Source organism: Manis pentadactyla, chromosome 9, assembly GCF_030020395.1.
Source record: "Manis pentadactyla isolate mManPen7 chromosome 9, mManPen7.hap1, whole genome shotgun sequence".
In the NCBI taxonomy this organism is placed as follows: Eukaryota; Metazoa; Chordata; class Mammalia; order Pholidota; family Manidae; genus Manis; species Manis pentadactyla.
In genome coordinates, this window is record NC_080027.1 from 87,962,436 (window position 1) to 87,990,137 (window position 27,702).

The 27,702-nt window shown below is 42.3% G+C and overlaps 1 long non-coding RNA gene and 1 pseudogene across 1 annotated transcript; both read left to right on the forward strand.

The window, feature by feature from the left end:
- Window positions 1-27,476, forward strand: LOC130684922 (uncharacterized). The gene is made up of 3 exons (XR_008999291.1): window positions 1-234; window positions 11,333-11,449; window positions 26,917-27,476. It is a non-coding gene; the product is annotated as an uncharacterized LOC130684922 (long non-coding RNA).
- On the forward strand, window positions 230-1,974 carry LOC118915770 (40S ribosomal protein S15a-like; annotated as a pseudogene).
- Window positions 27,477-27,702: the final 226 nt, after the last annotated feature.

Below are 27,702 nucleotides of genomic sequence, written 5' to 3' on the forward strand. Positions count from 1 at the left end.
CGGTGGGCGGGGCTTACGGACTCGGAGCGCATGCGTTCTGTAGTGGGAATCCGCGGCAGGTTCTCCGGCGCTTGCGCAGGCCGATAACATCCGGAGGGAGGAAAATGGGCGTGGCAATGGGGGTGTGTGACCGTGACGGCGAAGGCAAGGTCGGAGGAATAAAAAGAAAAGCATTCTTCCTGATGCTTCGCTTCCGCATTTGCACTTTGGGCATCATCAACGTACGGTCCAAAGGTATACAGCTTGAGAACCATAAATTATCTAATGGCCGTCAAAAACTAGATAACTCTGATACAGACTTATAAATCCAGCGGGTAGCTATTCATGCATTTATTCTTTAAATATAACCTCAGAAATGCCTTCTCTGACCTCTACTGAATTTACCTCCGCCTTATTTCCCACCATATGGTCCTGTAGCACTTAGCATTGTCTGAAATTGTCTCTTCTACTAAAATGTTAAGTTCTGGCTCTTTCCTCCATCTTCCGGTGTTGCCATCATGGTGCGCGTGAATGACCTGGCCAGTGCTCTAAAGAGCATCAAAAATGCGGAAAAGAGGCAAAAGCCAGGTTCTTAATTAGGCCAGTGTGGGGAAGTTGGGCTTCCCATGGCCAGGATCCTCACTAACTTAAACCACCTGATGATGTAACTGGCCTGTTGCTAGGCTACTGCTTCCACACCTTTAGGCAATAAGGTATTATAGCATTATATAGAGAGCTGGGCCCAGTGCTCTGGGCGGAGGCAGAGACGCTAGTGCTTGACCTACTGCCAGAGAACAAGACGGGTAATAAACCCTTTCACCCCAAAGAACGTTTTGCTGTCAATTTCTTTGGTCACACTGAATCCATAGCGAATTTGCCGGGGGCTGAAACCCATTGGCAAGACAGCCGTGCTCGACAGTCATCCTTGGGTTTCTAACTGTAATGATGAAGCATGGATTACATTGATGAATTTGAAATCATTGATGATCACAGAGCTGGGAAAAATTGTGAATATAACCAGCAGCTTAAACAAGTGTGGAGCGATCAGCCCCAGGTTTGATGTAGAGCTCATTGATTGAGAAAATGGCAGAATAACCTCCCCTTCTGTCAGTTTGGTTTCATTGTACTGACAACCTCAGCTGGTATTATGGACCCTGAAGAAGCAAGAGCTTCTTCCCACACAGAAGAGAAAATCCTGGGATTCTTTTTCTAGGGATATAATACACGTTTGCAAATAAAATGCCTCAGTGGACTGGGTGCTTCCCTCAGTCTTTCTGAACTTTACAGCAGAGTTGTAAGAGTGTCTGCAGCATTGTACAGCCTTTGTGTTAATTGGTGAATGCGGTTCCCCTGAAGTGAACAAAAAAGTCTTGACGTGATGACTCGCACCATCATTCTCATGGTTTCCAAAGGACGGGGAGGTGTCTGGCCCTGGATGGTTGATTCTGGGTTAGGGTCCAGGTAGTGAAGCTGTCCTTTTCTGGAGTCTTCTATTAACCTTGGAAGAAGTGATGCTTTTACTGTTTTTAGCTTGACAGTAATATGTCATGCACTATTGTTAACTGCCCTAATTGTATATGGTTATGGTCAATATGTAACTGCTTATAAGGAAGCAGACAATGAGAGCCCACAGCTCATTAACACTCATCACAAAGTAAATTTGGACGGCACGTCAGGAGGATTTTAGCAATATGTGTTTGTAAAATGTCATTAAAAAAATGAAACATTTTTTAAAACTAGTTACACTATTTAAAAAAACAGCTCTGTGAGCTCAGGAACCTTTACAGTCTTCATTCTCTGCTGTATACTCAGTGCCTGGCACTTACTAGGTGTGTAATGAACATTTATTGCATTAATGAAAAAATTGAAAAGTGTCCATCAGGTTACAGGCTATCAGAGGCAAAAAGAAAAAGGCATTGTCTTTACTGCTTCAGCCCCCAGCTCACATGCTCTGTATCAATGCTGTGTGAGGCAGAGCATGACTCAGAGACTAAAGTACCCAGAGAAGACTTGGATTTGGATCCTGGATCACCTTTGTATCCAAATGATTCATAAGTTGTTTTATCTTCTTACTTAAAATTTTTGTATCTAAACTTGAGGATAACACTATTGCCTACCTCTCAGGGTTATTACTGAGTGTTAAGTTGTGCATAGGATAAGATTTTTTCTAACTATATTGAAATAGTTTTAATTAATATTGTCCTATACTTAGGTAGGTGATATTGGGAGGCAGTTTACAAAGTGGGAATGAGCTTTGGAGTCCAGTGGACCTGGTCTGGATTCCACCTCTACCAGTTATGAACTGTGTGACCTTAGAGACAGGACCTCTTTCAACCTTAGACAAACGAGTACAATAATATCTATTGTTGTGAGGGTTGAATGAAATAATATGTTTATCCAGCTTGGTACACAAAAATATGATGTCATCGTATCTTTTAGAGTTGTAAGATTTAGTTGCTTATAACTAAATGCAGCAGTTAAAAAAATTTTTTTATGAAGATATTATATATACATACACTCTTATGAAGGTTTCACATGAAAAAACAATGTGGTTACTACAGTTACCCAAATTATCAAGTCCCCACCCATACCCCAATGCAGTCACTGTCCATCAGTGTAGTAAGATGCCACAGATTCAATATTTGCCTTCTCTGTGCTACACTGCTTTCCCAGTGATCCCCCACACCATGTGTACTAAACATAATACCCCTCAATCCCCTTCTCCCACCCTCCCCACCAGCCCTCCCACAACCCTCCCTTTTGGTAACCACTAGTCCCTTCTTGGAGTCTCTGAGTCTGCTGCTATTTTGTTCCTTCAGTTTTGCTTCATTGTTATACTCCACAAATGAGGGAAATCATTTGGCACTTGTCTTTCTCCGCCTGGCTTATTTCACTGAGCATAATGTCCTCCAGCTCCATCCATGTTGTTGCAAATGGTAGGATTTGTTTGTTTCTTATAGCTGAATAGTATTCCATTGTGTATATGTACCACATCTTCTTTATCCATTCACCTACTGATGGACACTTAGGTTGCTTCTATTTCTTTGGCTAGTGCTGCGATAAACATAGGGGTACATATGTCTTTTTCAAACTGGGCTGCTGCATTCTTAGAATAAATTCCTAGAAGTGGAATTCCTGGGTCAAATGGTATTTCTATTTTGAGCATTTTGAGGAACCTCCATACTGCTCTCCACAATGGTTGAACTAATTTACTAGGGACAGATTTTGAAGTGATATTTTAAAACAAGAAGAAGTCACTTGTTAAGATTCAACATCCACTCCTGATTTTTAAAACTCTCATTAGGGATCACGGGAAGATGGCGGCATGAGTAGTTCATAGAAAATCTCCTCCCCAAAACATATATATTTATGAAAATACAATAAATACAACTATTCCCTAAAGAGACACCAGTGGTTGCAGTACAACAGCCAGGATACATCTATATCTACGAGAACTCAGCATCACATGAAGGGGGTAAGATACAAACCGAGGCCAGGCGGGACCTGAATGCTCCCCCATGCCAAAACCTGGTGGGAAGAAAGGAGTCAGAACGGGGAGGGAGTGAAAGCCCAGGACTGCTAAACAACCAGCTCTAGAAATCTGCACCCTGAACACAGACACAAGGTGCATGGGATGCTGGATATTAGAGAAATGGAAAAGCAAAACATGGGGGCAGGTCCCTGCAACCGGCGCCCCTGAGACAAAAGAAAAGCGAGTGCTTTCTGCAAGTCTTAAAGAGACAGGGACCCCATAGCTGGATGAAGTTGTCCCAGCAGCTGGGAGTACCGGGGAAAAACAGGCACCCTAAACGGAGGCAGTGTAGGTCTGAAGCCCCTCACAGGACTAGGCAGCCTTCCAGTCGTTCCTCCAACTGGCACGGACCCCGATACACGGGCCCAGTAGCAGAAGAGTGGGAGCACGCGCCAGGAGTGGAAGCGCTAGAAGGAAACGAGAGCAGATCCGTGCACAGCAGGGCTAGCCTGAAGCAGCGCAACAGAACAGCCGGGGCATGGCTCGCACACACCGGTGGCAGTGAAGCCAGAGCCTGGTAGAAGCCTGCGCGGAAAAGCCCTGTGCACACCAGCAGCAGAGCCAGAGGGAGCAGGAGCCGACCTGAATTCTAGCCCAAAGCACAGCCAATCGGGCCAGACCCAAAGGCGGCTGCTGCTACACAGCTGCCTGGCAGGGTCGCCGCTAGCATGGAGGAGTGCACCTGGTGTGCCTGCCACTCCCCATAGGGCTCCGCGCTGCTCTGAAGGACAACCCGCCCACAGCAGCTTAGGAGATTAACCCGGTAGCTGCTCCAGGAGTGCAGGTAGCTGTCACAGGCAGCAGAGAAGGGCAAGGCATCCAGCAAGCAAGAAAGGACTTTCTTCTCCCAGCTGACATACCCACAACCTGCCTACAGCCACCGCAATCACCATGAAAAGGCAAAAAAATCTGGTCCAGACCAAGATAGTTACACCTGAGAAAGGATCTGCAGAGGCAGACCTAACCAGTCTCCCTGAGAAAGAATTCAAAATAAAAATCATAAACATGCTGACAGAGCTGCAGAGAAATATGCAAGAGCTAAGGGATGAAGTCTGGAGGGAGATTACAGACGTCCGGAGGGAGATCACAGATGTCCAGATGGAGATTACAGAAGTGAAACAAACTCTGGAAGGATTTATAAGCGGAATGGATAAGATGCAAGAGGCCATTGATGGAATAGAAACCAGAGAACAGGAACGCATAGAAGCTGATGCAGAGAGAGATAAAAGGATCTCCAGGAATGAAAGAATATTAAGAGAACTGTGTGACCAATCCAAAAGGAACAATATCCACATTATAGGGGTACCAGAGGAAGAAGAGAGAGAAAAAGGGATAGAAAGTGTCTTTGAAGAAATAATTGCTGAGAACTTCCCCAAACTGGGGAGGAAATAGTTGCTCAGACTATGGAGGCACACAGAACTCCTGAGAGATGGGATCCAAAGAGGTCAACACCAAGATACATAATAATTAAAATGGCAAAGATCAAGGACAGGGACAGAGTATTAAAGGCAACCAGAGAGAGTGAAAAGGTCACCTATAAAGGAAAACCCATCAGGCTGTCATCAGACTTCTCAACAGAAACCTTACAGGCCAGAAGAGAATGGCATGATATATTCAATGCAATGAAACAGAAGGGCCTTGAACCAAGGATACTGTATCCAGCATGATGATCATTTAAATATGAAGGAGGGATTAAACAATTCCCACACAAGCAAAAGTTGAGGGAATTTGCCTCCCACAAACCACCTCTACAGGGTAACTTAGAGGGACTGCTCTAGATGGGAGCACTCCTAAAAAGAGCACAGAACAAAACACCCAACATATGAAGAATGGAGGAGGAGGAAAAAGAAAGGAAAGAAATAATCATCAGACTATGTTTATAACAGCTCAATAAGCGAGTGAGGTCAGACAGTAAGGTAGTAAACAAGATAACCTTGAACCTCTGGTAACCACAAATCTATTCCTCCAATGGCAATAAGTACATATCTTTCAATAATCACCCTAAATGTAAATGGACTGAATGCACCAATCGAAAGACACAGAGTAATAGAATGGATAAAAAAGCAAGACCCATCTATATGATGCTTACAAGAGACTCACCTCAAACACAAAGACATGCACAGATTAAAAGTCAAAGGTTGGAGAAAGATATTTCATGCAAACAACAGAGAGAAAAAATCAGGTGTTGCAATACTAGTATCAGACAAAATGGACCTCAAAATAAAGAAAGTAACAAGAGATAAAGAAGGACATTACATAATGATAAAGGGCTCAGTCTAACAAGAGGATATAACCATTATAAACATATATGCACCCAAAACAGGAGCACCAATATATGTGAAACAAATATTAACAGAATTAAAGGAGGAAATAGAATGCAATGCATTCATTTTGGGAGACTTTAACACACCACTCACCCCAAAGGACAGATCCACCAGACAGAAAATAAGTAAGGGCACAGAGGCACTGAACAACATGCTAGAACAGATGGATCTAATAGACATCTATAGAACTCTACATCCAAAAGCAACAGGATACACATTCTTCTCAAGTGCACAAGGAACATTCTCCAGAATAGACCACATACTAGGCCACAAAAAGTACCTCAGTAAATTCCAAAAGATTGAAATCCTACCAGCCAACTTTTCAGACCACAAAGGTATAAAAGTAGAAATAAATTGTACAAAGAAAGCAAAAAGGCTCACAAATACATGGAGGCTTAACAACATGCTCCTATATAATCAATGGATCAATGACCAAATTAACATGTAGATCCAGCAATATATTGCCCCGGCCGGCGGGGAGTTCAACAAGGGCTCGAGGGGAAGTTAACCTGGATGAGGGACAAACCAGACACAAAGAAGAAGACCAAGTCGAAAGTCTGATCAAGGTCTCAAAGTTTATTCTTACAAGGTAGATTATATAGAAGCTAGGAGGGGGAAACAGCCCCAGCTGAAGTGGAAAGGATTATCTAGGTTGCTAGGATACCTAACTGAAGAATGTTCTCTGGAAAAGATCATGGGTGTGGGATTACTGAGGAAAGACAGAATGTTTTACTAAGGAGGAGATGTTATCACGGCACCTGCTTAATCTCTATCCCAGCGGTCTAATCGCAAGCTGGGTCAATTGATCTTTCGTAAACAGGGCAGGCTTGAGAAAATAGAGACCTAGGCGAAAAGGGCGAGACCATTGTTTCTATGGCCTACGGTTCCCGACAATATATGGAAACAAATGACAACAATAACTCAACACAAAGCCCCAGCTTCTCTGGGACGCAGCAAAAGCAGTCTTAAGAGGAAAGTATATAGCAATCCAGGCATATTTGAAGAAGGAAGAACAATCCCAAATGAATAGTCTAATGTCACAATTATCGAAATTGGAAAAAGAAGAACAAATGAGGCCTAAAGTCAGCAGACGGAGGGACATAATAAAGATCAGAGAAGAAATAAATAAAATTGAGAAGAATAAAACAATAGAAAAAAATCAATGAAACCAAGAGCTGGTTCTTCAGGAAAATAAACAAAATAGATAAGCCTCTAGCCAGACTTATTAAGAGAAAAAGAGAGCCAACACACATCAACAGAATTAGAAATGAGAAAGGAAAAATCACGACGGACCCCACAGAAATACAAAGAATTATTAGATAATACTATGAAAACCTATATGCTAACAAGTTGGAAAAACCTAGGAGAAACAGACAACTTCTTAGGAAATACAACCTTTCAAGACTGACACAGAAAGAAACAGAAAATCTAAACAGACCAATTACCAGCAACGAAATTGAAGCGGTAATCAAAAAACTACCCAAGAACAAACCCCCCGGGCCAGATGGATTTACCTCGGAATTTTATCAGACATACAGGGAAGACATCGCACCCATTCTCCTTAAAGTTTTCCAAAAAATAGAAGAGGAGGGAATACTCCCAAACTCATTCTATGAAGCCAGCACCACCCTAATACCAAAACCAGGCAAAGACCCCACCAAAAAAGAAAACTACAGACCAATATCCCTGATGAACGTAGATGCAAAAATACTCAACAAAATAATAGCAAACTGAATTCAAAAATACATCAAAAGGATCATACACCATGACCAAGTGGGATTCATCCCAGGGATGCAAGGATGGTACAACATTCGAAAAACCATCAACATCATCCACCACATCAATGAAAAGAAGGACAAAAACCACATGATCATCTCCATAGATGCTGAAAAAGCATTCGACAAAATTCAACATCCATTCATGATAAAAACTCTCAACAAAATGGGCATAGAGGGCAAGTACCTCAACATAATAAAGGCCATATATGATAAACCCACAGCTAACATCATACTGAACAGCGAGAGGCTGAAAGCTTTTCCTCTGAGATTGGGAACAAGACAGGAATGCCCACTCTCCCCACTGTTATTCAACGTGGTACTGGAGGTCCTAGCCACAGCAATCAGAAAAAACAAAGAAATACAAAGAATCCAGATTGGTAAAGAAGAAGTCAAACTGTCACTATTTGCAGATGACATGATATTGTACATAAAAAACCCTAAAGACTCCACTCCAAAACTACTAGAACTAATATCAGAATTCAGCAAAGTTGCAGGATACAAAATTAACACACAGAAATCTGTAGCTTTCCTATACACTAACAGTGAACTGATAGAAAGAGAAACCAGGAAAACAATTCCACTCACAATAGCATCAAAAAGAATAAAATACCTAGGAATAAACCTAACCAAGGAAGTGAGAGACCTATACCCTGAAAACTACAAGACACTCTTAAGAGAAATTAAAAAGGTCACTAACAAATGGAAACTCATCCCATGCTCCTGGCTAGGGAGAATTAATATCATGAAAATGGCCATCCTGCCCAAAGCAATATACAGATTCGATGCAATCCCTATCAAATTACCAACAGGATTCTTCAATGAACTGGAACAAATAATTCAAAAATTCATATGGAACCATCAAAGACCCCAAATAGCCAATGCAATCCTGAGAAGGAAGAATAAAGTGTGGGGAGGGATCTTGCTTCCCAAGTCCAAGCTCTACTACAAAGCCACAGTAATCAAGACAATTTGGTACTGGCACAAGAACAGAACCACAGACCAGTGGAACACAATAGAGAGTCCAGATATTAACCCAAACATATATGGCCAATTAATATTTGATAAAGGAGCCATGGACATACAATGGGGAAATGACAGTCTCTTCAACAGATGGTGCTGGCAAAACTGGACAGCTAGATGTAGGAGAATGAAACTGGACCATTGTCTAACCCCATACACAAAAGTAAACTCCAAATGGATCAAAGACCTGAATGTAAGTCATGAAACCATAAAACTCTTAGAAAAATACTTAGGCAAAAATCTCTTACACATAAACATGAGTGACTTCTTCATGAATGTCTCTCCCCAGGCAAGGGAAACAAAGGCAAAAATGAACAAGTGGGACTATATCAAGCTAAAAACCTTCTGTACAGCAAAGGACACCATCAATAGAACAAAAAGGTGTCCTACAGTATGGGAGAACATATTCATAAATGACAGATCCGATAAAGGATTGACATCCAAAATATATAAAGAGCTCACATGCCTCAACAAACAAAAAGCAAATAATCCAATTAAAAAATGGGCAGAGGAGCTGAATAGACAATTCTCTAAAGAAGAAATTCAAATGGCCAAAAGACTCATGAAAAGATGCTTCACATCGCTAATCATCAGAGAAATGCAAATTAAAACCACAATGAGATATCACCTCACACCAGTAAGGATCGTCATCATCGAAAAGACAAACAATAACAAATGTTGGTGAGGTTGTGGAGAAACGGGAGCTCTCCTACACTGCTGGTGGGAATGTAAACTAGTTCAACCATTGTGGAAAACAGTATTGAGGTTCCTCAAAATGCTCAAAATAGAAATACCATTTGACCCAGGAATTCCACTTCTAGGAATTTACCCTAAGAATGCAGCACTCCAGTTTGAAAAAGACAGATGCACCCCTATATGTTTATCGCTGCACTGTTTACAATAGCCAAGATATGGACGCAACCTAAATGTCCATCAGTAGATGAATGGATAAAGAAGATGTGGTACATATACACAATGGAATATTATGCAGCCATAAGAAAAAAACAGATCCTACCATTTGCAACAACATGGATGGAGCTAGAGGGTATTATGCTCATTAAAGTAAGACAGGCTGAGAAAGACATGTATCAAATCATTTCACTCGTATGTGGAGTATAAGAACAAAGGAAAACTGAAGGAACAAAACAGCAGCAGAATCACAGAACCCAAGAATGGACTAACAGTTACCAAAGGGAAAGGGACTGGGGAGGATGGGTGGGAAGGGAGGCATAAGGGCTAGGATAAAGAAAGATGGCATTACAATTAGCATGTATAGTGCGTCGGTGGCACAGGGAGGGCTGCGCAACACAGAGAAGACAAGTAGTGATTTTACAGCATCTTACTACACAGATGGACAGTGTCTGTGAAGGGGTATGTGGGGGGGACTTGGTGAAGGGGGGAACCTAGTAAACATAATGTTCTTTTTGTAATTGTAGATTAATGATACCAAAAAAAACCAACTCTCATTAAGGTAGGAAAGATAGTCGACTTCTGGACACCCATCACTGTGCAATTTCTTTCCCTATTACCTAGGTAGGTTGCCACCTAGGGCAAGTTGGGTTGCCTAAATTTGTTGTTTTTATCATTACTGCTCTTTTCTTTTTATTTCTGCTATGTATGTATGTATTTCTAAACATTATAGTATTGGTTTACATGTTGGCTTTTTTTTTTATAAATGCTAATCATTCCACAACTTTACTCTTTCCCCCAGATTGGGGAAGTTTTCAGCAATTACCTACTCAGAGACCCTTCTATCCCTTTCCTCTCTCTTCTTCTTCTTGTACCCCTATAATACAAATATTGTTCCATTTTGATTGGTCACACAGTTCTCTCAATATTCTTTCAGTCATAGAGATTCTTTTTTCTCTCTGTGCCTCAGCTTCTTTGTATTCCTTTTCTCTAGTTTCTATTTCATTTATCATCTCCTCCACTGTATCTAATCTGCTTTTAATATCCTCCATTGTGCTCTTCAATGATTGGATCTCCAACCGGAATTAATTCCTGAGTTCTTGAATATCTTTCCATACCTCTATGAGCATGTGAATGATTCTCATTTTGAACTCCCTTTCAGGATGATTCATGAGGTCGATGTCATTTAAGTGTTTCTCAGGAGTTGTATTAATAATTTTACTCTGAACCGGGGTCTTTGGTGTTTCATATTTGTATATTGCACCCTCTAGTGTCCAGAAGCTCTACTCTCTGGAGTTGCTCAGCCCCTGAAGCAATGTCAGGGGTCACGGGGGAGTAGTACTGTTGCCTGGGGTGGGAGGAAAGAGCTGTTTCCTGCTTCTTGGCTGCTATGCCTGTCTCCACCACCTGGATAAATGGGCTGAGCACTCAGGTATATGCTTTTCATTTGTAGTTGCTGTAGACTGATCTTCCCTCTGGCTGGCCTAATGCCAGGCTAGGGTTTGCCACTTGGTGAGCCAGGTGGGGCTGGCTGGGAGAAAGGCACAATAGGCTGCGTATCAGAGAAGGTATCCTTGGAGCTGTGTAGCCAGCCAGGGAGCTGGAGCACCTGAATATCGTGAAAGCTCCCAACCTGCTCGGCAGAGTGCACCTGGACAATTTTGTCTACCTCTCCTTTCTCCTGAGCAGTAATCTCTGTGCAATCCTTGCCCCTTTAGCAGTTCTGATGCTAAGGGCTTCCTTGTTAGGATGTCTCTCAGACTGCCTGCCTTTCTTTTGTCCCAGAGCAGCTGGATATGGATCTCTGCTTTCCACCCGTGGCTGGAATCTCAGTCTCTCCAGGAATTCTGCCTGTCTTAGCTTTCCAGCCCCCTAATCATGAGAGTACCATGCAAGCACCATAAAATGTAAGTTTGTGCTCCCAGAGCAGATCTCCAGAGTTAGGTATTCAGCATTCTCAGGCCTCTACTCCCTCCCCGCTCCATTTCTCTTCCTCCCGCTGGTGAGCTGGGGTGGGGGAAGGGCTTGGGTCCTGCTGGGCCACAGGTTTGGTACGTTATCCTGTTCCATGAGGTCTGCTCTTTTCTCCAGGTGTATGCAGTCTGGCACAGCCCACTTTCCTGTTGCTCTTTCAGGATTAGTTGTATTAATTATATTTTCATATTACATGTGGTTTTAGGAGGAAGTCTCTGTCTCACCTCTCACACCACCATCTTTAATTCTCTAAATCTGGCAGTTTTTAGACATGAATATAATCAATGTCTAACAACACTGTCTAACCAGCCATTATCTGATATCTATAGAGATCATTTAGCAAGAGGACTCTCTTCATGGTGATGCCGTGGTTCTTTTTTTTGGAGTCGAAGAAAGAACTTAGCAAGCTGTCAAGGTAGGAGAACCAGGGCAGAGGCTTTTATTGAGAGATACAGTGAGAGGACAAACCTCCTGTCTCTTGCCAGGAGGAGTTAAGAGAGCCCAGGGTGGTGCATTGTATAGGGGATTTATAGGCAGTTGAAGACTTTTGGGAACTCAGGGCTTAGGGTATGGACTTGTAACACCTGCCCTGCCCTCAAGGTTGGATGGGTTGTCTGTTTGCTAGGGCTGTTTATAGTGAAGTCACCATGGGTTATGCTGAGATACCCTTGCAGAACACAAACATTCCAGGGCAAGTTGCTCCTGGTCTTTTGACCTTTAACTGATCTCACTGAAGATGGCTATACTCCTAGTCTGGTATCTTTACTCTAGAGAATTAGTGTGACCTTGACTTTGCATAATGCTGAACACAGGGTTTCTATAGGGATTTTACATTGTTACATTGCTTTGACTGTAAATATACTGCCTTTTTTTTTCTGGAGGCCCTCACCCTACTCTGACTACACCCATGGCTCCTGTCTCAGTGGATTTGTGCACTGGTGGTGCCAAGAAAATATACACTGTCTCTTTCACTGTATTGAAAATAATCTGTGTATAACTGGACCTGCTCAGTTCAAACCTGAGTTGTTCAAGGGTCAAGTATATTACTTTGAATGTGAATTTGATGCCGGGGTTTTTGTTGGCACAGTTGAAGAATGAACTTAGCACACAGTTAAGGTAGGAAAGCCAGGGAGACTTTTATTGAGAGATACAGTTATAAGAAAATAGTAATTTATCCTCCATTTGCCCCATGGTCCCAAGCACATAAGCCAGTGAGAATTATGCCTGGGCTTGCCTGGGCTTACCCCACCTTATCTCTTAACATCCCGACCCTCCCACAAGGCAACAGGCCAAGCAGATCTGCCAGAAAAAAAGGTACAACGTTCTGCACCACACTGCTGCCCTCTCTCTCTTTGTCTCTGTCTCTCTGTCCCCCTGCTCTCCCTGCTCTCTCTCTCTCTCTCTCTTCCTCTCCCTCTCTCTCTGTCCTGCTGCTCTCTCTCTCTCTCTTCACTCCCTCCCTCTGGGGCAGCCACTTTCTCTTTCAGATAATAAAATCTCTTGCATGGGCCCGTGTCTCCTGAGTCATCCTGGGTAAGGAGGGTTGCAGGGAGATACCCTTTCATTAGTGCCATGACTTCGGATGAGGCTCTCCCATTGACTTTGCTCTTCCTCTGGGAACCTGAGCTGCTTTGGGAACCCTCACTGCCCAATCCTCCTCCATAGGCTCACCGTCCATTTCCCCAGTCGCTTGTCTTCTCGCCCAACACCAGCCTTCAATTTGGTAAGTCTCCCCTTCATGGTAGACTTAAATGTCCCTTTGGAACCTGGGAAGTGACTGTTGAGTGTCCGGCACCCCCAAGGGCTCCTCTGGGACAGGGGCACCCCTAACCACAACTTTCAGAGTCATGGTAGATCCCCATAGTCGACCCTCCTCTGCCTCCCCATGGTAAGAATCCTCATTCACTGAGGCCTGGTCTCCCTTTATCTACTCGTATGCTCCTGGTACCAGGTACTGAGGCGTTTTCACCTCGATCCCGCAGTTAGAGGTGGTGACGACCCCCTAACTGTGCCTGGTCTTCTCCATGACCTTCTCAATCGCTCAGGGACATGTCAGCAACTTCTGAATGGTCTCGTTCTCATCATGGGATCTGGCCCCTCCGTTCCCGCAGATTCACCGCTAGGGTGCTAACTCAATAATCTAAAGCCCCTCCATCTCACTCCAGACCTCAAACCTTTTCTGCTTGTTCACTACTGTAATGAGATCTGGCCACAATATCCCTTGGACAATCAGTCTAAATGGCCCCCCAGTGGCTCTTTAGATCCTAAAATTCTCCATGACTTATACAACTTCTGTGAGTGCATGAGCAAATGGAAAGAGATCCCATATATCCAGGCTTTCTCCTACCTCTTAACCAAGCTCTTTCTATGTCTTCCCTGCAATTCTAAACACCTACTACTTGCCTTAAAGTCCTCACCCCTCAGCTCTTTTCACGTTTCCAAATATCCTCAACTGCCTATAAAACTCCTAGACAATGCACCAACACGGGCTCTCTTGTCCCCTCCTGGCTCATGCCAGGAGCTCTGTCTGTCCTCTCACTGTATCATTTCGTCTCAATCTGTATGTTTGTGTCTAAGTGTGTAAATGAAATATATTTTTCTACCTCTGGATGGTATTAATAAAAATTGATTTAGAGACAAGCGCTTGTGAAAATTGGGCATTCTAAAATTTCCAGAAAATTCTAATAGAAGATATTAAGCATTAATGCTAATTTAAGTTGAACTGAATAGACATGTCCTTATGGTTATCAGCTGCCTAAGTTTACCTAAAGTCATTTAAGTTGATGGTATCTGTTAAATCTTTCAAAGAGAAATGCTTAAAGTGAAGTGTAGCTTTGTCTAATGTGAGTAACTATTTAAGCAAGTACCTTAAAACTTTTAATAGCTTCCCAAAATCAAATTCAAAAAAAGTGCTTCTTACCTCTAGTTCACTCTGATGTTTTCCAGAGGGCCCCTGGAACATGTCAGAGGAATTTTTTTCATTGAGGAAAATATTTGGCTAATTTGGCTTATTTACCTGCTTAATTACCTAGAAGGCACTGTCACAGGGAATGATGCTAAACTTTGTTACTGAATGTTTTGTGTTACAGAAATACCCAAATTTCCTTATGACAACTGTCTTACAGTAAGCTTTCATCAGATCTTTAACCATTGTCATTTGTAAGTCTTTTGTCATCTATACTCACTGTTTTATTACCCCCAAACTAGTAAAAAACTAGATTTCAGCAGAACAGGTATTAGTTACATAGGATTAACTAAACTAAGGAAGGTGATTTTGTGGCTTTTTGTTTCAAATGTTGTTGATAAAGTGTTTTAAGCTTTTTCTCTTAAGCTGACAACAGTTTAGTAAATGACTACCTTTATAAGCAGAATTGAAACTTTATCTTTCTCTCTACCTGATCCCTCCAGAATTGAAAAACTCTCAGTGACTATTTTTATATTTCATGGCAGTATGTTTATTTGCATAAGTTCAATAAGAATTTGCTTTCCTTGTAAGGGGACCAATTAAAAACACTGTTTATATTACCAAAGCTTTGACTGGAACGTCATACCTGAGAGACACGTGTGTAAACTCAGATGTGAACAGCTTTAAGAAAGTAAGGTTGACTTTATAAAGCCAACAAAGCCCCTTGGAAGAACTGGCCTGGTACCTTGCTTACAGGGTTCCCAGCAGCCTTACCAGGTGAGTAAGGAAGGTCACTGAAAGAATGAGCTAGCATGAGAATGGCCATCTTAAGGGCCGAAAAGCCATTCTCTGAGTGTGTGACTCAGGAAAGGAAGAACTGGGTAAGGCTTGATAAACAGGTTTTGAAGTATAAGTTAATCATAGACACCAAGTTGTGGGTGGCTGCAACCCTTGGTCAGCTAATCATGCATACCGGGTTATGGGCGGTAGCGACTCTGGTCAGCTTATCTCACTGAACCACCCTAACATTTGAGGAGTGGTCTTATCTTGCTTTTGCTTAACCCCCAGGATGTGGCACAAGCCAAAAATTATGGAAAATTACTATGAGTAAGTACTTTTTGAAAATGCCATATAAACCCCTGGCTTTGAGTGCTCTGGGTTCTTGTTGAAACCCACTGCGTCGGGCAGACACTTGGACCCCAGCTAGCTGGAAATAAACCTCACTGTGTGACTTGCATTATCGTGAGTGTCTTCTGTCATTTGAGAGGTGGTCGACTCTGGACCCTTACATTTTGGTGGCTCATCCAGGATTACTAGACCCCTCCTCAGGGAGACAGATGACCCCTGATACCAAGGTTTTCTCAGAAGCTGGGGCAGGAGGTTTGGCCACCTCCAAGAGGGGAAGACTGAAACAGGTCCTTGACTGGAGAGACTGAAACAGATCTCTGCCCAGTCCTAAAAGGGGAGGATCCTCGACCAGAGAGACTGAAACAGGTCTCTGCCCGGTCCCAAGAAGGGAGGACTGAAACAGGTCTCTGCCTGGTCCCAATTGAGAATTCTCGTGAAAAGGAAAGGAGTGGGTTACGACCCTGGAGGCTCCTTTACTGAAAGTCGTGGGAGACGTCCCCGACAAAAGGGTACCAGAACATCGTCCGCAGTGGATGCCGTTTGGATGACTAGGTAAGGATCCTGAGTGTTGTGTGATTGAGACGGCGCCTGTGGATGTGTTGTGGCTGACCGGCCCCGGTGGGTGTTAGAAAACTCGGTTAGAAATTATATGTTTGCTGGCTTTGTGTCCCTTGTCTTTTTCTGGCTTCTTTTGTAATGATAATGAGACAGGGTCAAGTAACACCTTGTAACTTCATCAATCTCATGGAACCCGATGCTCACCACCGCAAGGTAAGAGACCTACACTTAGTTCTTATTCCTGACTAAATGCTGCACTTTTTATCTCATAAAAATGTGTCTGGGCACCCGTTAGCCACTTAAAAGATGATTAGCGTCAGCTACCAGTCTTAAGTCTCAGGTGAAAGGTTTCCCGGTGTCTGCCGCTCCTTGATCCCCCGCCTCTGGATGGACAGAAATGTCGGGGAGTGGCTGAGCTGATTTCCTACTTTCCTCCTCCAAATGTTAAAAGGGGGCAATTTATACCTTTCTGCTTCTTTATCTGTAACATTCTTACATGCACAGCAAGCGTGCAGGCAAGGGGGAGGGAGTTTTGGGAGTAAACCTTGGGAACTGGTGCTCGGCAGAGCAGGGAAACCAAGGGAGTGTTTTTTTGCTTTTTTGTTTGGGTTGGGGAGGGGGGCCAGGCAGAGGAGAGCCACTTCATAAATTACTGTCCTTATAGTATTGTTTATGTTAAGGAGGGAGGGGTGCGAGACAGAGTGGAGCCACCCGCTAGGTTGCTGTCCTTGTAAATTTTCCCTATCATTCCCACCGACTCCGAGGGCAGACTGGACTAGTAGACAGTGGTCCTGAGATCTCAGCTCTGGCTGATTGATCCGATGGCGCTGAGTGAACCTCCGGCTAGGCTGCTGCCTATGCGGGAGTCGCAGATGACCCCTGACCTCTTTTCTTGTCTCAGTGATCAGATTTGTTATAGTAGGTGACTGGTGAGATAATTTCCAGGCAGTGGCAGAAACTGGTGTTTGAGAGTATAGCCTTCCCCCCCGCTTAAATGTCTGTGGCAGCCCCTGAATTTTATTACTGGCCTTAGCAAAAATTCCCTCGTTCTCCATTCAAAGCAGTCCTCTTAGGCCTGCGCCACATTCTCCTGTGTAATGTAAATGAAGTCTGTAAAGTAATTAAGCTGAAACCTGAGACCAATATTTAAATGGCTCTATTCTGTTGGTCTCCTTTCCTAGAGGCAGTCATCCTGGGTCTAGGCATTTCCTTTTCTGCAGCCCCGGGAAAGCAAGACAGGCTTGTGACTTAGATCAGGGCTCTGGCAGCAAGAAGTCACACAGTCCCTGTACTTATCAGACGGGCAGGAGGCTCTCAAGGAAAGCTCGTGCAGAGAAAACTAGAGAAACTCCCAAAATGCATAAGTAAGAGCACACTAGTAAGGTCCCACTAAATCCAGAGCTCCAAGGCAACTCTTGCTGAGTAAGAAGACAAGAGGAGAATCAAGGCAAGGTGCAGGCCACGCTAGTAAGGAGTAGTTAAGTCCAGTAGGCCTGGCAGAGGAGGTGATTGACCACTATTACCTAAGCTCCAAAGCGAGGGGGCGCCCTCTCAGAGAGAGGCTGATCAGGTGCTGGACACCTGTCTTTCTCTCTCTCTCTCTCTCTCTTTCAGATGGGAACATCCTCTTCAAGGTTAAAGCCAGACATGCCTCTGGCATGCATTCTGAGGAACTGAGAGCAATTTTGATCCCCAGACCCTGAACAAGAAGAAAGGTCTTATCTTCTGCACACAAGCCTGGCCTCAGTACAAACCCTCTGATGGGGATGCTTGGCCCCTGAGAGAAATATGCAATATAATAAAGTTATGCAGCTAAATTTATTTTAATGCAAGGAAGGAAAATAGTCAACAGTCCTGTAGACTACAATGTAGAACTAGTTTTGCAAATTATTTTAGTAGAAATCTATTCTACTTATTGGGTTCATTATCTTCAAAAATTAAAAGGTTTTTTAACTAGACTCCCTGAAACAAAATAAATGTATCTTCTGCAATACAGCCTGGCTTTAACTGGTGCTAGAACTGTAGCTTGCATTTCATTTCCAGCCCCCTAGACACACACAGTCCCTATTAGTTCAGAGCCTTCATTGGCCCTGTTAGTCTGGGGCCATCTAAACCTTAACCCAGTTATATAAACTGCTCGCCTGTAGAGTATATTCTTGAAAACTAAGATACTTTTAGTCAAATAAGCTAAAAGGAAAGGCAATTAAATATCAGTAACTCAAGTCTCTGTGTCAGTTTATCTGTCTGTGTATATGTTCTTTTTATGAAGAGTGTTGCTAACTGTAGTCATTATGTCTCAGTCTGCATGTTTGTGTGTCTAAACAAAGATTTTTCTACCTCCGGACGGTATTAATGAAATTGATTTAAAGACAAGTGCTTGTAAAAATTGGGCATTCTAAAACTTCCAGAGAATTCTAATAGAAAATATTAAGCATTAATGCTAATTTAAGTTAAACTAAAATAGACATGTCCTTATGGTTCTCAGCTACCTAAGTTTATCTAAAGTCATTTGAGTTGATGTTATCTGTTAAATCTTTCAAGGAACGATGCTTAAAGAGAGGCTGCACTTTATTCAATGTTTGGTAGAAGTTTTGTGAGTAATCTAGCATAGTTGTTGGAAATGAGTAAACTAAGCGTAGGAAGTGAACATCTTAATAATAGTGAGTTACAATGTGTATACTTACAAGTAGTCTGAGAATCTTTGTAGTAACCTAAAACCTTAAGATTTTGCTAAATTAAGTAAACATTTTGTGCTTAGTGAGAGACTGTGCTGTAAAGCACATGATTCCAGAAATTATAAAATGTGTTCATAAATTTATCAATCCAAAGAATGCTAGTGTAACAGTTCACAATAGCCTACTTCTCAGTGTTCACTAAAAATTAAGGTACCTAATAGTGGTTTTAAGTTCTAATTAAAACTGCTTAAAGTAATAGAAGGTATAAAGAATAAAAATTCATTTTATTGAAAGTAAAAGAAAGCAACTGTTCTAAAGTACAGCTGTTTATTTAAAGAAGAAGAACTCTAAATGTAAAAAGAAAGTTGTAGAAAGTTTATAGAATAATTTAATATAGTCATGCTATATAGAATTAAAGCAAATAAATGAGTCTTGGTATCAAGTATACATCAAAACTAGAACTTTGTTTTCTTTTCTTAACTGTTAGTTTGCTCTTAATATTGAAAGATTGCAAAGAGTTCTTTGTTTTATCAAAGTAGTTCCTCATGCTTAAAGTTTCAATGAGCTGTCAGAGTATTTAAGAAAATAAGATCTTACTATTAAAAGATTAAAAGCTAAACTTTGCTAACAACTGTGTAACCTTTTGCATTTGCCTTTGAGGTATTTTGTTGTCATTCTGGTTTAAATAGATAAGTATTGTTTCATGGCAACCGATAATGTTATTTAAGGAAGTGCCAAAAAATCTTTCTAACGGTTTCCCAAAATCAAATTAAAAAAAGATGTTTTTACTTCTAGTTAACTGATATTTTCCAGAAGGCCCCTGGAACATGTCAGAGGAACTTTTTCTCATTGGAAAAAGTATTTGACTAATTTGGCTTATTTATCTAATATATAATTACCTGCTTGATTGTCTGGGAGTCACTGTCAAGAAGAATGATGCTAACCTTTGTTAGTGAATGTTTTGTGTTACAAAAATGTCAAAATTTCCATATGTCAGCTGTCTTATAGTAAGCTCTCATAAGATATTTAACCATTGTCATTTGTAAGTCTTTTGTCATTTATAGTCACTGTTTTATTACTCCTAAACTAGTAAAGAACTAGATTTCAGCAGAACAGGTATTACTTACATAAGATTAAGTAACTAAGGAAGATGATTTTGTAGCTTTTTGTTTCAAGTGTTGATGATAAAGTGTTTAAAGTCTTTTCTCTTAAGCTGACTGACAAGTTTCATAAATGACAATACCTTTATAAGCAGAATTGAAATATTTATCTTTCTCTCTACCTGACTCCTCAAGAATTTAAAAGCTTTCAGTATTTTTATATTTCATGGCAGTATGTTTATTTGCATAAGTTCAATAAGAATCTGCTTTCCTTATAAGAGGACCAATTAAAAATACAGGTTATATTACCAAAGCTTTAACTGGAATGTCATACCTGAGAGATACGTACATAAACTCAGATATGAACAGCTTTAAGGAACTAAGATTGACTTTATATAGCCAACAAAGCCCTTAGAGGAACTGGCCTGGTACCTTGCTTACAGAGTTCCCAGCAGCCTTACAGGTGAGTAAGGAAGGTCACTTCCTGGCAGGTGCAGGAACCTCAAGATGTCTTGGAAACCTCGAGAAGAGAGGAATTCACCCAAATCTGCAGGTACTGCAGGCAAAACCTGATGGCAAGTCTGGCTTGGCTGTCTGGTTGCAAGTGGCCTTTAAAAGTTCAATCTGAAATTCCTTGCAAAAAGTTCCAGCAAAGCACATTTAAAAGAGCCTGTGTAATAAATTGCTCTTCTTGCTGCACTTATGCAAATAATAGAACCAAGTGTTGATTATTTTCTTAATCTAGTTACTTCTAGTGAGAATGAGGGTGATTTTAGAGAGGGGTATTGTTTCAATGGTGCAGCCTTGTCCATGCTGAGTCATAGTACTGGTCTGGGACATGGACTAGATCCAGAGTTCAGGCTTCTTCAAAATATCTAGCTATGATTTTCCAAATGTTTTAGTTTACTCCTATTATTACAATTAGAGTTTTGCTGTTTCTAGTTCTCATATTCAACCATTCATTCTTGATCTCATCAGGTTTGTCCTTCCAGAGTGGGGGAGGGGGGTCCAACTCCAGATATTGCTACTTAACTTAATGGCATAAATTGTTCTGTCTTGCCTAGAAGCCACAAAACTGCAAAAGTAGTGGAAATGGAACCTGGAGTGGAGGCGCCAATCTTCTAGAGCCCTCTCAACTGACCACTGATGGAGACCTGGCTGCACCCCTTACTGTGCCCCCTCTCAGCATGAAGCAGCCAGAGCAGTCATCGCCCCTTTCCCTAGCAGCAGCTAAAGTCTCTATCTGTAGAGGAGAGAATGAGATAGGGACCGTGGGCTTAGAGTAGAGTGAGGGCCTCTGGAGGGGGCAGAGTGAGATATTTGCAGTCAGAGCAGTGTAGCTACATGCAACCCCCCCTACTAAAACTCTATGTTAAACATTGAGCTCTGAAATCATTCTTCAGTGAAATCAGTTGGTGTTCCCCAGATTAAAAAGAGTAGCATATGTTTTATTATGCTAATCATCTGTAACCGTGTAGAGGATTCACTTTAGCATGCTAAAAGGCCTGGGCCTGTGTGCTGTCTTTCCTCCTTTGGACCTGACAGGGTAATTTTGCAAACTGAGCAACTAGCTTAGCATGCGGACCCAACTGTGAATGGCATGGTAAAGGGCAGGAGAAATTCCATCTTAGAGATGGGATTGCATTTTAATACCCAGAAAGTTCAAAAGGCAAGACTCTTTAGCAAATAGACAATACCTCAACCCACCTTGGGGGCTTGGTAGGCAGCCTTTTGATATGCTCTTGGACCCAGGCACCGGTGTCCCAGAGAGAAATCAAGGCAGGAAATTCCTTGTTAATTTTTAATATTCAAAGGAAACTATGTGCTGCGCTAAGAAAAGAGTGCTGTTTTTACGCTGATCATTAAAGAATAGTAAAAGAATCCATGGCTAAAGTAAGAGAAGAATTAGCCAAGAGAAAAAGAGAAAGAGAAGCACAAGAGAACTAGTTTAAAGCTTAGTTTAATAAGTCTCCCTGGCTCACCACCCTAGTTTCTACCCTAATTGGCCCATTTATTTTACTTGTATTCATTTTAACTTTTGGCCCCTGCATTCTAAACAAACTTACTAATTTTGTAAAAGACCATGTTAATACCATCCAACTCCTATTCTTTTTTTTTTTTCGTTTTTTTTTTTTTTAGATAATTATTTTTTATTGAAGGGTAGTTGACGCACAGTATTACATTCATTAGTTTCAAGTGTACAACACAGTGATAAAACATATATATATACATAATTCTAGGTTCCAGCTATCACCCTACCAAGCTGTTACAATATCTTGACTATATTCCTTATGCTATACATTACATCCCGGTTACTTATTTATTTTACCATTGGAAGTCTGCCCTTTTTTTTTTTTTTTGTGAGGGCATCTCTCATATTTATTGATCAAATGGTTGTTAACGACAATAAAATTCTGTATAGGGGAGTCAATGCTCAATGCACAATCATTAATCCACCCCAAGCCTAATTTTTGTCAGTCTCCAATCTTCTGAGGCATAACAAACAAGTTCTTACATGGAGAACAAATTCGTACATAATGAATAAGTTACATAGTGAACAGTACAAGGGCAGTCATCACAGAAACTTTCGGTTTTGCTCATGCGTTATGAACTATAAACAGTTCAAATATGAATACTCATTTGGTTTTTATACTTGATTTATATGTGGATACCACATTTCTCTCTTTATTATTATTTTTAATAAAATGCTGAAGTGGTAGGTAGATACAAGATAAAGGTAGAAAACATAGTTTAGTGTTGTAAGAGAGCAAATGTAGATGATCAGGTGTGTGCCTGTAGACTATGTGTTAATCCAAGCTAGACAAGGGCAATAAAACATCCACGTATGCAGAAGATTTCTCTCAGAACAGGGGGGGGTGAGGTTCTAAGCCTCACCTCTGTTGATCCCCAATTTATCACCTGATGACCCCTCTGCAACTGTGCCTGTCTTAGGTTGTTCCTCCCTTGAGGAATCTTACCCATCTCTGGCTAACCAGTCATCTTCCGGGGCCATACAGGGAAATGTAAAGTTGGTAAGTGAGAGAGCAGCCTTATTGTTTGAAATGGTTAGCTTTTTATTTCTTTGCATATTTATGCCCTGTAGCTTCTATGCCCAGCATTTGTCTTGAGGTATCTTTACCACTTGGAAGAATTATGATACTCGGTAAATTTGATATGAGGCACGAATTCTATTTAAGGGTTGTAATTAGGAAGGAAGAAGAAAAGCTATAGAAGTAGCAGGCGGAAGAAAACATGGGAAGATTGATTATTTCTTTGACATATCTTCTTGTAGAGTAACTTCGGCATATATAGGTTTTAAGCTACTACTTAAATTGCGCACACACATTAACATAATAGGAGTATAGTTACATAACCAAAGCATATCTGTAATTACCAGCCATCTGCAGTGAAACCAAGAAAACCAGTTAGGCACCTTAGGCATTTGTGAAAACTTATCTATGATATGGTGGATATTGTCCAACTGAACTTGAACAGTCTGAGAGAAATCAGACAAATTAAAACAACCCATTCCTGGGGACTGTTCACATGCCATATGTTCTTTTAACAGTAAATAGTCTGTAGTTGTAAGATTTTGGAGCGCTACAATTTGCACTTCTCCAAATTTTTGGTTGAGTTCCAACAGTATAGATCCAGTCAAATTTGTTGTTTTACTGTATGCACAGGCCAGCTTAGATATCTCCTTCCTCATTCCCATGGCAAGTCCAGGAACTGGTGGGATGAGTGCATCTACAGCTGTAGCAGTGCGTGGATCTTTGTTGGGGTTTCTTGATGACCATCTTCTGGCATGAGTCTTCCAGAGAGTGCTGATGTTGGAAGTTCTCTTTCATATCGTATCTTAGTTCATTTTCAGGGTAGCCCAATTAGGCTTTGATTTCTGTATAAACGCAAACAGACCCTTTGCCTACACTTGTATATGCCCTTTATACCCTTGTGTAGAACTCATTGGCCAACTCCTATTCTTAAGACAACAATATGAAAAGTTGCCCACTCCTGAGAGCCCTTACAACTGCCCTACCAATGAGCAAGATTCCTCATTGTAACAACAAAAAGGGGGGAATGAAAGAATGAGTTAGCATGAGAATGGCCATCTTAAGGGCTGAAAAGCCATTTTCTGAGTGCGTGACTCAGGAAAGGAAGAACTGGGTAAAGCTTGATAAACAGGTTTTGAAGAATAAGTTAATCATAGACACCAAGTTGTGGGTGGCTGCGACCCTTGGTCGGCTAATCATGAATACCGGGTTATGGGTGGTAGCGGCTCTGGTCAGCTTATCTCGTTGAACCACCCTAACATTTGAGGAGTGGTCTTATCTTGCTTTTGCTTAACCCCCGGGATGTGGCACAAGCCAAAAATTATGGAAAATTACTATGAGTAAGTGCTTTTTGAAAATGCCATATAAACCCCTGGCTTTGAGTGCTCTGGGTCCTTGTTGAAACCCACTGTGTCGGGCAGACTCTTGGACCCCAGCTAGCTGGAAATAAACCTCGCTGTGTGACTTGCATTATCGTGAGTGTCTTCTGTCATTTGAGAGGTGGTCGACTGTGGACCCTAACAGTCACTTCCTGGCAGATGCAAGAACCTCAGGAATATCTTGGTAACCTCAAGAAGAGAGGAATTCACCCAAATCTACAGGTACTGCAGGCACAACCTGATGGCAAGTCTGGCTTGGCTTTCTGGCCTCAAGAAGCCCTTAAAAGTTCAATCTGAAATTCTTTACAAAAAGTTCCAGCAAAGCACATTTAAAAGATCCCATGTAATCAATTACTTTTCTTGCTGCACTTATGCAAATAATCAAGCCAACTGTTAATTATTTTCTTACTCTGGCTACTTCTAATAAAAATGAGGGTGATTTTAGAGAAAAGTATTGTTTCAATAATGCAGTCTTATCTATACTAAATCCTAATACTAGTCAGATGTAAACTCGATCCAGAATTCTAGTTTCCCCATGATACCTGGCTATGATTCTCAATTAGACTCTTCATATTTCTAGTTCTCATATTCAGCCATGCATTCTTAATCTCATCAAGTTTGTCCTTCCAGAATGGAAAATCCAACTCCAGATGTTGCTACTTAACCTAATAACAATTTGTTCTATCTTGCCTAGAAGCCACAAAACTGCAAATAATAATAGAAATGAAACCCAGAAAAGAAGCGCCAACCTACCGAGACCCTCTCAATGGACCAGTGATGGAGACCTAGCTGCACCCTTTACTGTGCCCCCTCTCAGCATGAAGCAGCCAGAGCGGTCATCGTCCCTTTTCCCTAGCAGCAGCTAGAGTCTCTATGTGTAGAGGGGAGAATGAGACAGGGACCATAGGCTTAGACAGAATAAGGTGAGATCCTCTGGAGAAAGCAAGGCAGGATATTTTCAGTCAGAGCAATGTAACTACTGTTGTGCCCAAAGTCACGAATCCCAGAAGACCACCAAGGAGCCAACACCGATGCAAAAGCAAAGAGCCTTTATTCGAGCTAGCTAGAGCTCAATCTCTCATCTACACCAACGCAGTGGCAAGATGCCAGAGAATGAGAGCCCATTTTCCCCAGAACAAAGGTTTTATGGGTTTCCAGGGTGGTTTGGGGGGGTGATGGCCGTGGCTCTGGCTGATTGGCTGGGCCTGGGGGTAGTTGGGGGGGTGATGAGTCGTGGCTTTGGTCAGTTGGCAGGGTCTAGGGCTGGTGGGTGTACTTCTTGCTGACTGGAGAGAGACTAAGCTCCGATTGGCTGAAATAGGATCTGGGAGCTTGCCCTTTCACTACATGCTAGGAAATCCCCCCCCACTAAAACTATGTTGAACATTAAGCACTAGAATCATTCTTCAGTGAGATCAGTTAATGTTCCCCAGATAAAGAAGAGTAGCACATGTTTTATTATGCTAATCATTTGTAATCGTGTATAAGGTTCACTTTAGCATACTAAAAGGCCCAGGCCTATGTGCTGTCTTTCCTCCAGATCTGACGAGGTAATTTTGCAAACTGAGCAACCAACTGCAGACCCAGCTGTAGACGGCATAGTAAAAGACAGGATTCTTTAGCAAATAGACAATACCTCAGCCAACCTTGGGAGCTGGACAGGCAGCCTTTTGATATACTCCCAGACCATGATGCCGGTATCCCAGAGAAAAATTGAGGCAGGTGATTCCTTCTGTTAAGTTAATTTTTAATATTCAGAGAACACTTAACAAGTCCTTCCCCAAGGCTTTAGATATAATCCCCACCTTTTTGGACAGGCTCTAGCACAAGACCTCAAATCCCTTACTCTCTAGAGCTCCACCCTCCTTCAATATGTAGATGATCTCCTGTGCAGTCCTTCCCTACAAACCTCTCAACAGGATACTATTCTCCTTTTAAACTTTCTCTCAGAACACAGCTATCAGGTCTCACCCTCCAAAGTTCAGCTGTCTGCCACTTAGGTCACATACCTGGGAGTTCAGCTCTCCCCGCGCTACAAGGCCATTACCGTAGACAGGAAAAAACCTCTCCAAACCATGCCCATTCCAAACAACAAAGACACCATCCCTAACTCCCAAATGGCAAGGACCATACACAGTAATCCTTTCCACGCCAACTGCAGTTAAACTCCAGGCTCTTCCCCATTAGATACACAACTCCCACCTTAAGCCGTTTGTCTCAGCTTATTCCCCTCCCACCAAATCTCCCACAGGTTCCTACTCATCCACCCTGATGGGATCTCTTACTCTCTACTTCCACTCATCACTGAAGGAGTTTCTGCCAGCACAGAGTCCTAAGACCTCCCTTACAACCGCCATGAGTCATGCCTCAGGATTGTTAACCCTGGTCTCAACACTTACTCTTTCACCAGACCTATCTTCCCAACACCAGCCCTTTCTTCTCTTTCAGACTATCCAAAAGATTGCATCATCAAGGATTCCCTTTGCCCTACAGGTTGCTTTTCTGCCTACACATATGTCCCCAAAGAATGCTATAATTCAGCCACCCTATGTAAACATAGCAATCAGCCCAAATGCAGAAAATTTCTAACCAAGCCTTTAACCAGTTTATATTACAGGATTACCAACCCCTCTCCAAAGACGATGATCGTTATTGGACCTGGAACACGCCATCGCCACTGCAGAACAAGGGCTCATCTGAGGACCGCCCCCATCAATATACAAATGAACTTCATCACCCCTAATCAGCTGGAAGCAGTTACTGAAGACTAACTTTCACCCCTTCCCAAATCCTCTACCACTTATGAAACAGAAAAGGGAGGAATATAAGAAAATAGTAATTTATCCTCCATTTGCCCCATGGTCCCAAGCACATAAGCCAGTGAGAATTATGCCTGGGGCTTGCCTGGGCTTACCCCGCCTTATCTCTAAACATCCCGACCCTCCCCCAAGGCAACAGGCTGAGCGGATCCACCACAATAAAAGGCACAATGCTCTGCACCATGCTGCTGCCCTCTCTGTCTCTGTCTCTCTGTCCCCCTGCTCTCTCTCCCTCTCCCTCTTTCTCTGCTCTCTCTGTCCCACTGTGCGCTCTCTCTCTCTCTCTCTCTCTCTCTCCCTCCCTCCCTCCCTCCCTCTCTCTCCCTCTCTCTCTTTCTCTGCTCTCTCTGTCCCACTGTGCGCTCTCTCTCTCTCTCTCCCTCCCTCTCTCTCTTTCTCTGCTCTCTCTGTCCCACTGTGCTCTCTCTCTCTCTCTCTCTCTCTCTCTCTCTCTCTCTCTCTCTCCTTCTCTTCCTCTCCCTCTCCCTCTCCCTCTCTCCCTCTCCCTCTCCCCCCTCCCTCTGGGGCAGCCACTCTCTTTCAGATAATAAAATCTCTTGCGTGGGCCCATG